Genomic DNA, 14,204 nt, shown 5'->3' on the forward strand with positions numbered 1-14,204 from the left:
ATTGGCCATCTGGACTTCTTCTTTGAAGAAGTGTGTATTCATGTCTTTTGCCCAGTTCTTCACTAGATTATTTGTTTTTTGGATGTTGAGTTTGATAAGTTCTTTATAGATTTTGAATACTAACCCTTTATATAATATGTCATTTGCAAATATCTTCTCCCATTCTGTCAATTGTCTTTTAGTTTTGCTGACTGTTTCCTTTGCTGTGCAGTGTTATTTTGCTGAGGTCCCAATCATTCATTTTGCTTTGGTTTCCCTTGGCTCTGGAGACATTTTGAGTAAGAAATTGCTGTGGCCAAGGTCAAAGAGTTTTTTGCCTCCTTTATCCTTGAGGATTTTGATGGCTTCCTGTGTTATGTTTAGGTCTTTCATCCATTTTGATTTTATTTTTGTGTATGGTATAAAAAAAGTGGTCCAGGTTCATTTTTCTGCATGTCGCTGTCCAGTTTTTCCAGCCCCACTTGCTGAAGAGACTGTGTATTCCATTCGATATTCTTTCCTGGTTTGTCAAAGATTAGTTGGCCATATGTTTGTGGGTCCATTTGTGGGTTCTCTATTCTCTTCCATTGATCTGAGTGTCTGTTTTTGTGACAATACCATACTGTCTTGATGATCATAGCTTTGTAATACTGATTACAGCTTTATAATACTGCTTGAAGTCTGAGATTGTTATGCCTCCTGGTTTGGTTTTCTTTGTCAATAGCTTTGGCTATTCAGTGTCTTTTCTGGTTCCATACAACTTTTAGGATTGTTGGTTCTAGCTCTGTCAAGAATGCTGGTGTTACTTTGATAGGGATTGCATTGAATATGTAGATTGCTTTGGGTAGTAATGGCATTTTAACAGTATTTGTTCTTCCTATCCAGGAAGATGGAATATTTTTCCTTTTTTTGTGTCTTCTTCAATTTCTTTCATAAGCTTTCTATAGTTTTCAGTGTATAGATTTTTCACCTCTTTAGTTAGATTTATTCCTAGGTATTTTATGGGTTTTGGTACAACTGTAAATGAGATCAATTCCTTGAATTTTCTTTCTGTTGCTTCATTGTTGATATGTAGGAATGCAACCTATTTCTGTGCATTGATTTTATATCCATATCCTGAAACCATACCGAATTCATGAATCAGTTCTAGCAGTTTTTTTGGTGGAGTATTTTGAGTTTTCCATATTATCATGTTATCTGTGAAGACTGAAAGTTTGACCTCCTCCTGGCCAATTTGGATGCCTTTTGTTTCTTTGTGTTCTCTGGTTACTGAGGCTAAGACTTCCAATACAATGTTGAATAACAGTGGTGAGAGTGGACATCCCTGTTTTGTTCCTAAATTTAGGGGGAAAGCTCTCAGTTTTTTCCCATTGAAGATGATATTAGCAATGGGTCTTTCAGAGATGGCTTTTATGATCTTGAGATATGATCCTTCTATCCCTACTTTCTTGAGGGCTTTGATCAAGAAAAGACGCTGAATTTTGTCAGATACTTTCTCTGCATCTATTGAGAGGATCATGTGGTTCTTGTCCTTTCTTTTATTGATGAGATGAATCACATTGATTGTTTTGCAGATATTGAACCAGCCCTATATCCCAGGTATAAATTCCACTTCTTTGTGGTGAATAATTTAGTAAATGTATTGTTGGATCTGGTTGGCTAATATCTTGTTGAGGACTTAAGCATCCATGTTCATCAGGGAAATTGGTCTATAATTCTCCTTTTTAGTTGGGTCTTTGTCTGGTTTTAGAATCAAGGTAATGCTGGCCTCATAGAAAGAATTTGGAAGTTTTCCTACTTTTTTTGTTTTTTTTTTTGTTTTGTTTTGTTTTTTTTTTTTGGAATGGCTTCAAGAGAATAGGTGTTAACTCTTCTTTAAATGTTTGGTAGACTCCCCCTGGACTCTTGTTTTTTGGGAGATTTTTGATTACTAATTCTCTTTCTTTACTGGTTATGGATGTGTCCAAATTTCTTGTTTCTTCCTGTTTCAGCATTGGTAGTTTATATATTTCTAAGAATTTGTCCATTTCTTCCAGATTGCCCATTTTATTGGCATATAATTGCTTGTAATATTCTCTTGTTGTTTGTATTTCTGCTGTGTGGATTGTGATCTCTCCTCTTTCATTCTTGATTTAATTTTTTGGGTCCTTTCCTTTTTCTTTTTGATCAAACTGTCTAGGGGTTTATCAATTTTGTTAATTCTTTCAAAGAACCAGCTTCTGCTTTCATTGATCTGTTCTATTTTGTTTTTTGGTTTCTATAGCATTGATTTTTTTCTCTACTTTATTATTTCCTGTCTTCTGCTGTTTTGGGTTTCATTTGCTGTTCTTTTTCCAGCTCTTTAAGATGTAAGTGTGGGTTGTATATCTGAGACCTTTCTTCCTTCTTTATGAAGGCCTGGATTGCTACATACCTCCCTCTTATGACTGCCTTTGCTGTGTTCCAGAGGTTTTGGGCTCTAGTGTTATCATTTTCATTGGCTTCCATGTATTCTTTAATTTTCTCTTTAACTTCTTGTTTAGGCTATTCATTCCTTAGTAGGATGTTCTATATTAAGAACAAATCTAAAATTTGTATCTTCCAATTTTTTTCTTGTGATTGATTTTCAGTTTCATAGCATTGTGGTCTGAAATATGCACAGTATGATCTCAATCTTTTTGTACTCCTTAAGGGCTGATTTGTGTCCCAGTATATGATCTACTGTAAAGAACATTTCATGTGCACTAGAGAAGAATGTGTATTCTGCTGCCTTAGGGTCAAATGTTCTGAATATATCTGTTAAGCCCATCTGGTCCAGTGTGTCATTCAGTGCCATTGTTTCCTTGTTTCTGTTTAAATGATCTATCCATTGCTGTAACAGGGGTGTTGAAGTCCCCTAATATTATGGTAGTATTATCAATGAGTTTCTTTATGTTTGTGATTAATTGATTTATATAATTGGGTGCTCTCACATTTGGACGATAAATGTTTACAATTGTCTTCTTGGTGGATAGACCCCTTAATTATGATATAATGCCCTTCTTTCAGCTCTTTTACAGTCTTCATTTTCAAGTCTAGATTGTCTGATATAAATAGGGCTACTCTGGCTTCCTTTTATTGACCATTACCATGATAGATAGTTCTCCATCCCCTTACTTTCAATCCGAAGGTGTCTTTTGGTCTAAAGTGGGTCTCTTGTCAATGGCATATAGATGGATCTTGTTTTCTTTCTGTTCTGTTACCCTGTGTCTTTTGATTGGGGCATTTATTCCATTGATGTTTAGAGTGAGTACTGAAAGCTATGAATTTATTGCCATTATGTTGCCTGTAGAGTTGGAGTTTCTGGTGGTGTTCTCTGGTCCTTCTAGTCTTTGTTGCTTTTGGTCTTTTTTTTTTTTTTTTTTTTCTGTCTTATCTCCCCTCAGAGAGTCCCCCTTAAAATTTCTTGCAGGGCTGGTTTAGTGGTCGTGAACTGCTTTAATTTTTGTATGGGGAACTTTTAATCTCTCCTATTTTGAATGACAGCCTTTCTGGATAAAGAATTCTTGGTTACATATTTTTTAAGTTCAGCACATTGAATATATCCTGCCATTCCTTTATGGCCTGCCAAGTTTCTGTGGATAGATCTGCTGCAGACCTGATCTGCATTCCCTGGTTGGTGAAGGACTTTTTTTCCTTTGCTGCTTTCATGATTTTTTCCTTGCCTGAGTATTTTGGGAATTTGACCATGATATGCCTCGTTGATGATCAGTTTTTGTTGAATATCATGGGAGTCCTCTGTGCTTCCTGGGTTTTGATGTCTGTGTCTTTCCTCAGGTTAGGAAAGTTTTTTCCTATGATTTGCTCACATAATTTTTCTACTCCTTTTTCTCTCTTTTCATCTTCTGGGACCCCTGTGATTCTGCTGTTGTTCTTTTTTGATGAGTCACTGATTTCTCTAATTCTTAAATCATACTCTATTGCCTTAGTCTCCTTCCTTTTTGTTTTTTGGAGGTTTTTTTTGGCTTCATTATTCTCTGTAGGTTTGGCCTCTGTGTTGCTGATTTGCTTCTCTGCCTCACCCATCCTTGCCGCCGTGGCATTCATTCGAGATTACAGCTCAGTTATAACATTTTTAAATTTCATTCTGACTAGCTTTAACTTCTTTTATTTCCACAGAAAGAAACTCTAATATATTTTCAACCCCGGCTAGTATTCTTATTGTCATGATTCTGAATTCTGATTCTCACGTCTTGCTTGTATTTGTGTTGATTAAGTCCCTGGCTGTCATTTCTTTTTGCTCTTTCTTTTGGGTTGAATTCCTTTGTTTTGTCATTTTGAGGTAAGAAAAGAAATGAATAAGGTAACAAAAAATAAAATTATAAAATTAAAAACAACACAAAAATCAAATAAATGATGCTAGATCCTAAGTGTGTTTTAGTCTGGGTGTTGAAAGGAGCTTGATATATTAGGGAAAAAGGTAAAAGAAGAAGAAAAAGGAAACAAAGGAGGAAAAAAAGGAAAACATTCACAAATTTGAAAAAAAATAAAACGAAATAAAATGAAATGATGAAAGTAAAATAGAATTTGAAAAATTTATGAAAAAATATAGTAGAGACAAATTAAAGAAAAATATTTTAATAAAAATTGAAATAATAATTTTTTGTCTTTCTGTATTAAAAAAAGAAACAAAAAAGAGAAAATTGAATAGATGGACCAGTGAACAGACTGAAATACGATTGAAATTTTATCGTTTTCCCCTAGAAGTCAAAGTATGGAGCACTTTATAATACACAAACTCAGCAGGTGGTAGAGAGCTGTAGTGTTCCAGAAGAGTGAGCTTGGCCCAGTTGGATGGGGCTTAGTATAGTGGTTCTATTCTCCACTGGATGGAGCTACTTAGCTTACTGGGGGTGGGGGTTGTTGTGGCACTTATAACCATTCATGGAAGGGTTGAAAATGGTTTCACCCAGCTACTCAGTCTCTAGTATCGGTACTCTGTTCTCCCTGGTCAGCAATCACGCACTCGTCCTTTGTCTCTAGCTTCCAACCACTGCCTGATTTTACACTGTAAGTGACCAAGCTGTCAGGTTGCCAGGCAGCACTTCCCTCCTGAATTTTATCTCAGAAGTGAATCCTCACTTCTGATAGACTGTGGCTTTGACTTACTCAGATCCTCTGGGGGAGGGTCTCACAGAGCAATGGCTGGGTGCTACATGCACCCAGGAACTTTGATGGGACTATGCTGCTGCCAATGCCCAGAAACTGAGGCTGGATGCGAGCTTGCCCCAGAAAAGGTTCACACAATCATGCAGCAGCAGCATTTCAAGGGTTATAGAAAATCACAAGATACAAACACCAGGCTTCACCCTTAAAGTCCTTGTTCCAGCACCAGCTAATGTGGTTGTTCTCTGGGGTCTTCTGAGACCTTTGGCTGTGGGGGGCCACACAGCCTCTACCAAATGTCCTCCCAGCAGGGGGGACCAACTCTCCTCATGTGGCCTGAGGACCCCTGGACGTTGCTCTCTGCTCCTAGGGATTCACCCTTCCCACCAGAGTAACACCAGGTATCAAGCTGCGGAGTTTCAGACTCTGCACTCCCTGTTTATAGAGTCTTAATGGAATTTAAACCCTCTCCTTTCTCCCTTTTTTGTTTAGTCCCTGCAGTGGTTTACACTTTTTCACGTTATCTACAGCTGCTTTTGGAGGGGATGCTTTTACCATAGTTTCCTCATCTCCCCCGACCCATGTCTCTCCTCTCTCTTTAAGCAAAAACAGCTCCCTGCTCTCCACGGCTTCTCTCTCCCCTACTTCACCTCTCCGTGCCACTTACCTACTGAGTTCTGTGGTTCAGGTTGTGCAGATTGTTGTGTTAATCTTCCAGTCAGCAATCCTGCACAATCTAGGTGTGCAAAATGATTTAGTGTTGATCTGGTTGTATTTCATGGACATGAGATGCAAAAACCTTCCATGCTGGATAACAGTTTTGATGACTGGATGGAGGCATAGTAGCAGACAAGCTTATCATATCTGTAGATAACAAAAACCTGGGAAGGATAAAAAAAATACTGTGGACACAAGAATCAAGGGGATTCCTAAATGGTGATTTTGATCAGAATTATCAAGATGAAATTTAGAAAAGGATACACATTAAATTCCATACTTAGGTTCAAGATATTCTAGTACAAATTCTGAATGAAGAAAAACCAATTTAAGAGCATTGATATGAGAAAAAAGCCTTAGTGGATTTAACTGACTCTAAGACAAAAAAAGAAAAGGACTAAGCTTGAATATCAACTAAACCTGAGTTTGGATCCTGGTTTCATTACTTAAACTTGGCTAGGTACTTTGACTTTTGAGACTGGGTTTGTTTATTCATCTAAAATGGGAATAATAATAATAACTGCCTTGATTACTTGAGAGATTTTTCAAGAATATTTCATGAAAAAAACACAAGGTGTGCCTCGGTGGCTCAGTTGGTTAAGCCTATGACTCTTGATTTTGGCTCAGGTCATGATCTCATGAGTTCTTTGGTTCAAGCCCTGCTTTAGACTCCACACTGACAGCAAGGAGCCTGCTTGGGATTCTCTCTCTCCCTCACATTCCACCCTCCCCCCAATAAATAAGTAAACTTTAAGAAAAAAGAAAAACACAAGTAAAAAGAGCTTTATAAGCTGTTACAGAGCTTATAAAAGGCAAAGATTTGTCATTATTTTTATCATCTCCTGTTAGACACATACTAGGTAGGCAATGTTAAGAGCAGAGCTGTTCTAGAATATACATAATTTTTATTGAGCTACATTCTTATCAGTCCCTTTCCTGTGTGATTTGGGCTCTAGTTATGGTTGAGGGTATGGTTTCAAATAGGTAGACTTGGAAAAAATTACCATAGTTATAATGGCTGTAGTTAGATAACTTTTTGTGGAAATCTAATAATAGGGAGAGAGCTACAGATTCCAGGAAGTGGTGGTGGGGAAGTTATTACAAAATATTATATTTTGAAAGTCTGTGGATAATGCTTTAGGTTACTTTCTCCCAAAGGCTTTCTGAGTATGAAATTTTGTTATAACTAATTTTTCTTTGCCCTTTTCAGACCCCCTGCAATTTTTAGATATGTTTTTGGTATTTTATTTCAACAAAAAAAATTATCTAAATAGAGAATGAATAAAAAGAAAAATAGTATTGAGTACCAATTTATAGAAATTATTGTGCTAGGTCATCCATAAATATTTTGTCTCACCATTGTCCTAACTTTGTAGCTATGGAAACTGAGGCTTGGGTTAAATAAATATTTTATAAATAAATTATTCAATTGGTAACTAGTGAAGTTGGAATGGAATCCAGATTTGACTATGAAACTACACTGAACATCTTTCTACCCCTATCATGGAGACTAAAACACTGAACAAAGTATGCCTTTATTACCCATGGAGACTCAAACACTGAACACTGATCAAAGTATGTATTTATTACCCTCTGTCTTGGTGTCACCTCTGCAGCTCTATGAGGGGAAAAAAAGACAGTTACTCATAGAAGGATTATCAAAGTTAGTGATAACAGTTCTTGTTTTGAGCAGTAATCCCTTATATGGAACAAGGTAAGGTTTTAATGGCATGTGAAACTTCCTACTTTTATCCTTCTTATAGTTGTGACCTCCATGAGATTCTAGAGACAAGTCAGGCTTAAAACATTCTTAAAAACATTTTATGGGGGCTATGAATCATTCAAATATGTGGTATAATATCTCAAGCTCAGCCTCAAGGAGTCAACTATGATAACATTGACATAAGTTATAATCCCTCTGGGACCTTCCAAATTGCAACAATATTCATTATATCCTCTCAGTTCAATGTCTTACTAATACCATCATGATCCATATTCCAGAACAAAATACTGGGATCAGCCTGGGGGCAGAGTTTAGAAGCAAAGATGGAGGGACTTGCCTGCATATTCATCTTGTATTCATAGCTCAGAGGCACAGGGTCTTTTTGGGTAACATGGTAGTCATTTAGGTCATGTACCAATCAGCAATTCAAACATCATCACATGGTTCTAGACACTACCAGCACCCACTGTCTCAGTCAGACTAGGCTACTGACCCTATGTGTAAGATGATAACTATAATTGTTAGCACTGTGTTGTATAATTGAAACTTACAAGAACAGAAATTAAATGTTCTCACCCTCCAAACAAACAACAACAGAAAGAAAAAAAGAGAGAAGGTAGGAAAAAAAGAGAGAGTCAAATATGAGGACATAGATGTGTTAATTAATTTAGTATGGGGAGTTCCTTCACAAAGTATATGTTTATCAAATCACATTGTACACTTTGAAAAACTTACTATTTTATTTGTTAATTACACCTCAATAAAACTGAAAACAATCAGAACCCGATCAACTGGAACATTTGAATAAACAGAATATTTTATATTTCTTTAGGTAACCCATTCAACATTTAGACTGTTAGAAATGACATCAACTGCTCTAATAAAGTGTATCTCTTTAGAAGCTTTCTTTAGTGGACATATTTTGCCTTTTTTCCTCTGGTGTCATAATTCCTGGTCAGTCTTTGGTGCCCACTTGTCTGTTGATACTACTCATTTCAGTGTCACCAATGACCTCCACATCACTAACTACAATGGCCAATTGTGTTAATTAGCTCGGGCTGTCACAACAAAGTCTACAGACTAGAGCCTTAAATAACAAATTTATTTTCTCACAGTTCTCCAAACTAGAAGTGTGAGTTCAAATTATTGGCAGAGTTGGTTTCTCCTGAGGACTCTCTCCTTGTCTTGTTGATGGCCATATTCTTCTGACTTCACATGGCCTTCCCTTCATGCATGCCTTTGTCCACATGTCCTCTTCTAATACGGACTCCAATCATTTTGGGTTAGGGCCCACACTAGTGAGTTCACTTTAACATAATTACCTCTTAAAAGACTCTACCTTCAAATTTAGTTACATTTTGAGGTACTGTGTGGGGGCCACAATTCAGTCCATAACATCAACTTTTTCAAATATTATCTTATTTGATTTTTTAAACTTATTTGAATTTTCTATCTCTATCTATCTATCTATCTATCTATCTATCTATCTATCTATCTCTATCATCTATCTATCTATCTCTATCATCTATCTATCTATCTATCTATCTATCTATCTATCTATCATCTATCTAAGGTATCATAGTCTCCTAGCCTTTCTTGTATCATGTTTGTGTTTCCTTTTTGTTCTTCTAACCTGAATCCTCCATCCTTGGAATTTCCAAACCCTTGAGTATCCCAAGACGCCTAATGACTTCGGTATACACTCACATCTTAGATGATCTCATCCTCTCCCAGAGATTAAAAACTATCTCTATATGTGGTTGCTTCTCCAATGTATTACTCCAAACTGAGGCTTTTCCCTGACACCCATACATCCAAGTCATATATCTAACTGCCTACTTACTTACTCAGAATTAAATTCCTGATCTAGTTCCTAATTCAAATCTGTTCCTTATGCCTCTTCCCCACCCAGTTGCTTATGCAAAATTTTGGAGTTATCCTCAACTTAGTTCTTTCTTTCATGTCTCACATCAGTTCTAAACAATAAACTCTGTATGCTTCAGTTTTAAAGCATATCCACAATGAATCTGCTTCTTAATACCTCTGCTGTTACTCCTTATGCAAGCATCTTTCAGCTGGAAAATAGCTGTAGCCTTCTACTTTATCACCTTGCTCCCACTATATACCTCCCTTATAGTCAATTCTCCACATAGAAACCATAATGATTCTTTTCAAACCTCTTGGATACTGTTACTTTCCTTTTTAAACTTTCCAGTGGCTTCCTGTCCTACAGAATAAAAACTAGTCTTTACCATGGTGTACAGTTCCTCAATTATTTCCCCCCTAACTTTTTCTAATGTAGCTGTGCTGTTCAAGCTGTTTCTTAACCTCTGAACCTCTGAGCAGTTTCTGGAATATGCCAAAAATACTACCATGTCAGGTTCTTTGCTTTTGCTCTGTTCCCTGTCTGAAAAATTTTTACCCTAGTTATCAACATGGTTCCCTTCTAACTTTATTTGTGTCTTTGTTCAGAAATCATCTTAATAGACATGCCCTCCATGACCTCATGTTTAAACTAAAGATCTTCATCACTCTTTTTCTTTATACTCTGCTCTGTTTTTGCTTATAGCTCTTATCACTTTATTTGCATTTGTGTTTATTTGTTTACTGCCTATCACCCACTCCTAGAATGTCAGCTCTAGGGGTCAGGATATTCATTCATTCATATTCATCTGTTCAGAAAGATAATATATATTAGACAATCTGGAGACCATTATTGAGCACTTCTTCTATAAATACATCCTGTTCCAGGCCTTGTGGATTCATTGGTGAATCAAAGACTGAGACCGTGGTGGCCCTTTATGTATACTCTTTGAAGATCATCGTCTGCTTGTACTTATAACCCAAAGCAATTCTTACATAGGTCCATAAGGGACAGGAAAAAGGATATTAACTCCAGGTCATTTATAATAGCTGAGAGTTTGAGGAAATCCAGGGACCTACAACATGGAGAATGGATAGATAAAATATACTGGATGAACGTTGTGAAGAACTATGCCACAGTTAGAAATAGTAGATTAGTATACAGAGCAATATTAATCATTCTGAATGGCATAGTGCTGAGTAAAAAGAGCAAGCTATTTAACAAAATACTTTTATATGAATTTGAAATATATGTGCACAAAACATCAATATATTTTTTGCAAAAGAATATAAAAAGAAAAAGATATATTAAATTCATTAGAATGCTGCCAGAGGGGGAAGGGAACAAAACTGGAGAATGGAAAAAAAGACAGTGAAATGAATCAGTGATTGGACAAGTGAGCAAGTGAGGGGACCAATGATGCTAATATATCATTATTAACTTAAATGACACCCAAAGTCCTCTCATTTCCAGGGTAAGTAGGGGTCTTTGAGCAGTTCCTCATGTGTCACAGTTTTCAGATCTGTAGCATTCTGGGTCATTTCTTCTGAATCATTTCATTCTCTCTCCAGTTTATCTAATATCCAGATAGTTGTTCAGATTTCCTACAGCCACGTGTGGCATGGTAATTACTAAGATTCAAAATTATGTCCTTGGGAACCTAAGAGATTATAAATTGAAAGTAAGGATTTCACTCTATTCCATGTTCTCACTCTTTTCCATGTTCTATACTTACTAAGACAGGGGAATGGATACTAAAATATTAATCAAAAAATTCAATTAGCTAGATGCTATGAGCTTTCCATCAGAGTGATATTTTATGGCATGTGACTTAAATAAAGTCACAGAGTATACTTAACAATCATGAGCAGCAGAAAAATAAGTCATACAGTGACCTGGACCATTAAATATTGATTTCTTAGAAGGCAGGGTGGCAAAGTGGTTGAGAGCAGGGATTGTGATTCAGCCTGCTAGTGTCTGAATTCTCTTTCTTCTACTTGCTGACCATGTGACTGGTATGTTTAGATAACCTCACAAAGCTTCTGTCCCTTTACTTTTAAGAGATAACATCCTAAACAGGGTTGCTGTAAGGATTAAGTGAAATACTTCATGTAAAACACTTAGAACAGTGTTTAGTATCCAATGCATTCTCAGAAAATGTCAGCTTTTTCTATCTCAGCAAAGTAGCACATTACTTTACGTAAGGCATATTCAGATTCTACTACCATGCTAACTGCTGTATTTGATGCTGAGAGAAAAGACCAAGAGCCAAATTTTTTCTTTGATACTCTAATACTCTAGTGGATGTAAATACATGCACAAACTTCTGCTGTACAATTTAAGAATTCAATATGTTCAAACTGCTGGGCATAATGGATTAATTCTGTGTCAAAGAGTCACAGAAACTTTTTAGAGGTGGTGACACTTGGAGATAAGACATTCAACCTTCTATTCAGCAATCATTAGTTAAAAGTCTACTCTGTGACAGAGCTTGTAGCAAAAGACAAGGAATCTAAAATTAATAAACATAGTTTCTTTACAACAGTTCAATTCAGTGAGAGAGGTAGACACATAGAAGTAGACACATATCTTATGTAGTGATGTAAATCATAATATTCTATGGTAAATATTTTGAATAAAGTATGAGTAAAATACTATAGGAGGTCATGTCATGTCATGTCACAGCAGGTGTCTCCAAAGATGAGGTAATAGGCTATCTGCTTATGGAACAATGAACAGGGGTCTGGCAAATAGAGAAAAGTGAGGAGAGACTTCCAGGCTGAAGAAACAATGCCTTAAAAAGAACTATTGAGAAGAGATTTGTACAGGGGCAGATCTACAAATCATATGAGGCTTAAGTTTCAGGACCTCTTGTTTGAGTGTGCCTCTCCTATTTCTCCATGTGTTTTTCTCTGAGAAGGTAGGAATCAACAGAATAATGGGGTATTGAAGGCACAGAAGCCTGCCGCTCTTGGTGGTCCTGGGACTGTGGGTGGGGCTGGAAGTTTGCCAGCACCACTTCTCCTTCTGCCTAGTCTCCAGGAGCAGCCTGCCCCCAGTATGCGTCACTGATTGTCTCAACCCTATTTTAGACCCCAGGAAGAAAGATCTGAATAAGATCTGCACCCTGTTTAGGATCATTGTGATCCAAATTATGGCAACCTGGTCCCCCTTATTTCCGGGATCATCATGATAGGACATTATGGGAGTTCTAAGTCATATGAGAACTGAGATTGCATAGAAAGGGCACATGAGTATGCGAGAAAAGTGCTTAGAACAGAAGACTGATGAGGTTATGACAGAAGTGAAGTATCTCAAATAAAAATTTTACTAAATACCTTCATAGAAAGCAACCAGCAAAGTCACAGTGAAGAAGTTAAGTTCATACCAAGCATTTGGCTTTGGATGTATGATGTTTATTAATAACACATAAACTAGATGGGAGGAAAAGAAAGAACACAGACTTAAGAGTATTTCAGAGTTGTATTCAAATCCTGGCCCTGTCAGTTACGTGTTGTAGGACTTTGCACAAAGTAGGCATTCAATAATGCTAATTATCCCATCTCTCATTCTGTCATCCTTCTCTTGCTCTCCCTTCTCTCCACACTTTCTCTATTTTGGGTTCAATCATTTGAAATAAACCCTCTGGCTTTAAAAATTCCCACTCAGAATACAAGGATTTGTATATTGTATGAATAAGGAATGATATCTTAGGGGATATACTCATAATTTAAAAACAGCTATTCTGATACCCAAATAAACAGCACTCATTTGAAAACTTCAACTGAACAGATTCATTTTTTTAAATAATTTTTTGAAGTTTATTTATTTTTGAGAGAGACAGAGACAAAGCATGAGTGGGAGAGGAACAGAGAGAGAGGGAGACAGAATCTGAAGCAGGCTCCAGGCTCTGTGCTGTCACCACAGAGCCCAACGTGGGGCTTGAACTCATGTACCATGAGATCATGACCTGAGCTGAAGTTGGACACTTAACAAACTGAGCCACCCAGGCACTCCTTCACTTTTTAGAATGAATCACCTACATGCAAAGGAGTAATGCAAAAACGAAAGAGAAGAGAGAGGGGGAGGAAGAGATTGATGCCGAAACAATGTTAAGACAGGCTAAATAATTTCTAATTTTTTACTTTCAAAATAAGGACAATTAAGAAATACTTTTTTCATATACATGTTATAAAGCCATTGAAGGAGTTGTTAAGGATTTTAGGGATTATGGAATATGGTATTTTTCTTTTCTTTTTTCTTGCAGCAGAATCTTCCTCCCACAGATGATACTTTATACAAATAACAAAGATTTCTGTTAACAAAGTTAACAGAGTTTCTCACACTGATGCAGGGGTGGGATTCTGTAAGCCCTACTTTCTCAGTCTCTCCAAGTCCCCTGTATCAGCTGGTCCCTGAGATAACATGGTGCCACTATAAAACTCTAGAGCTCTATGGAAGAGAGTTTTATTTTTTTATATTATATTTTATTTTTTTAATGAGAGAGTTTTTAATCATAGCTTTAGTCCAACTGCCTTATTTAATGAAGAGGAAACTGAGTCACATGATGAGGAAGGGTATGATGTAAGTAGCTTGTTCCATATCCTGGTAGTAGAATGGCAGTGTTGTCTTGACTTTTATTCCAGGGCTTTAGTAGGAGGTGCCTTTTTAAAAGTTTATATTTTGAGCAAATTATCATCTTCTCACTTTACTTTTACCATCATTCTTCCATAAAAAATAATAAAAGATTCAAAATGTTACTCTAACCTCTCCATCTCCAGGCAGAGTCCCAGGAGG

This window comes from Hyaena hyaena, unplaced genomic scaffold (genome assembly GCF_003009895.1).
Source record: "Hyaena hyaena isolate Hyena2069 unplaced genomic scaffold, ASM300989v1 scaffold_685, whole genome shotgun sequence".
In the NCBI taxonomy this organism is placed as follows: domain Eukaryota; kingdom Metazoa; phylum Chordata; class Mammalia; order Carnivora; family Hyaenidae; genus Hyaena; species Hyaena hyaena.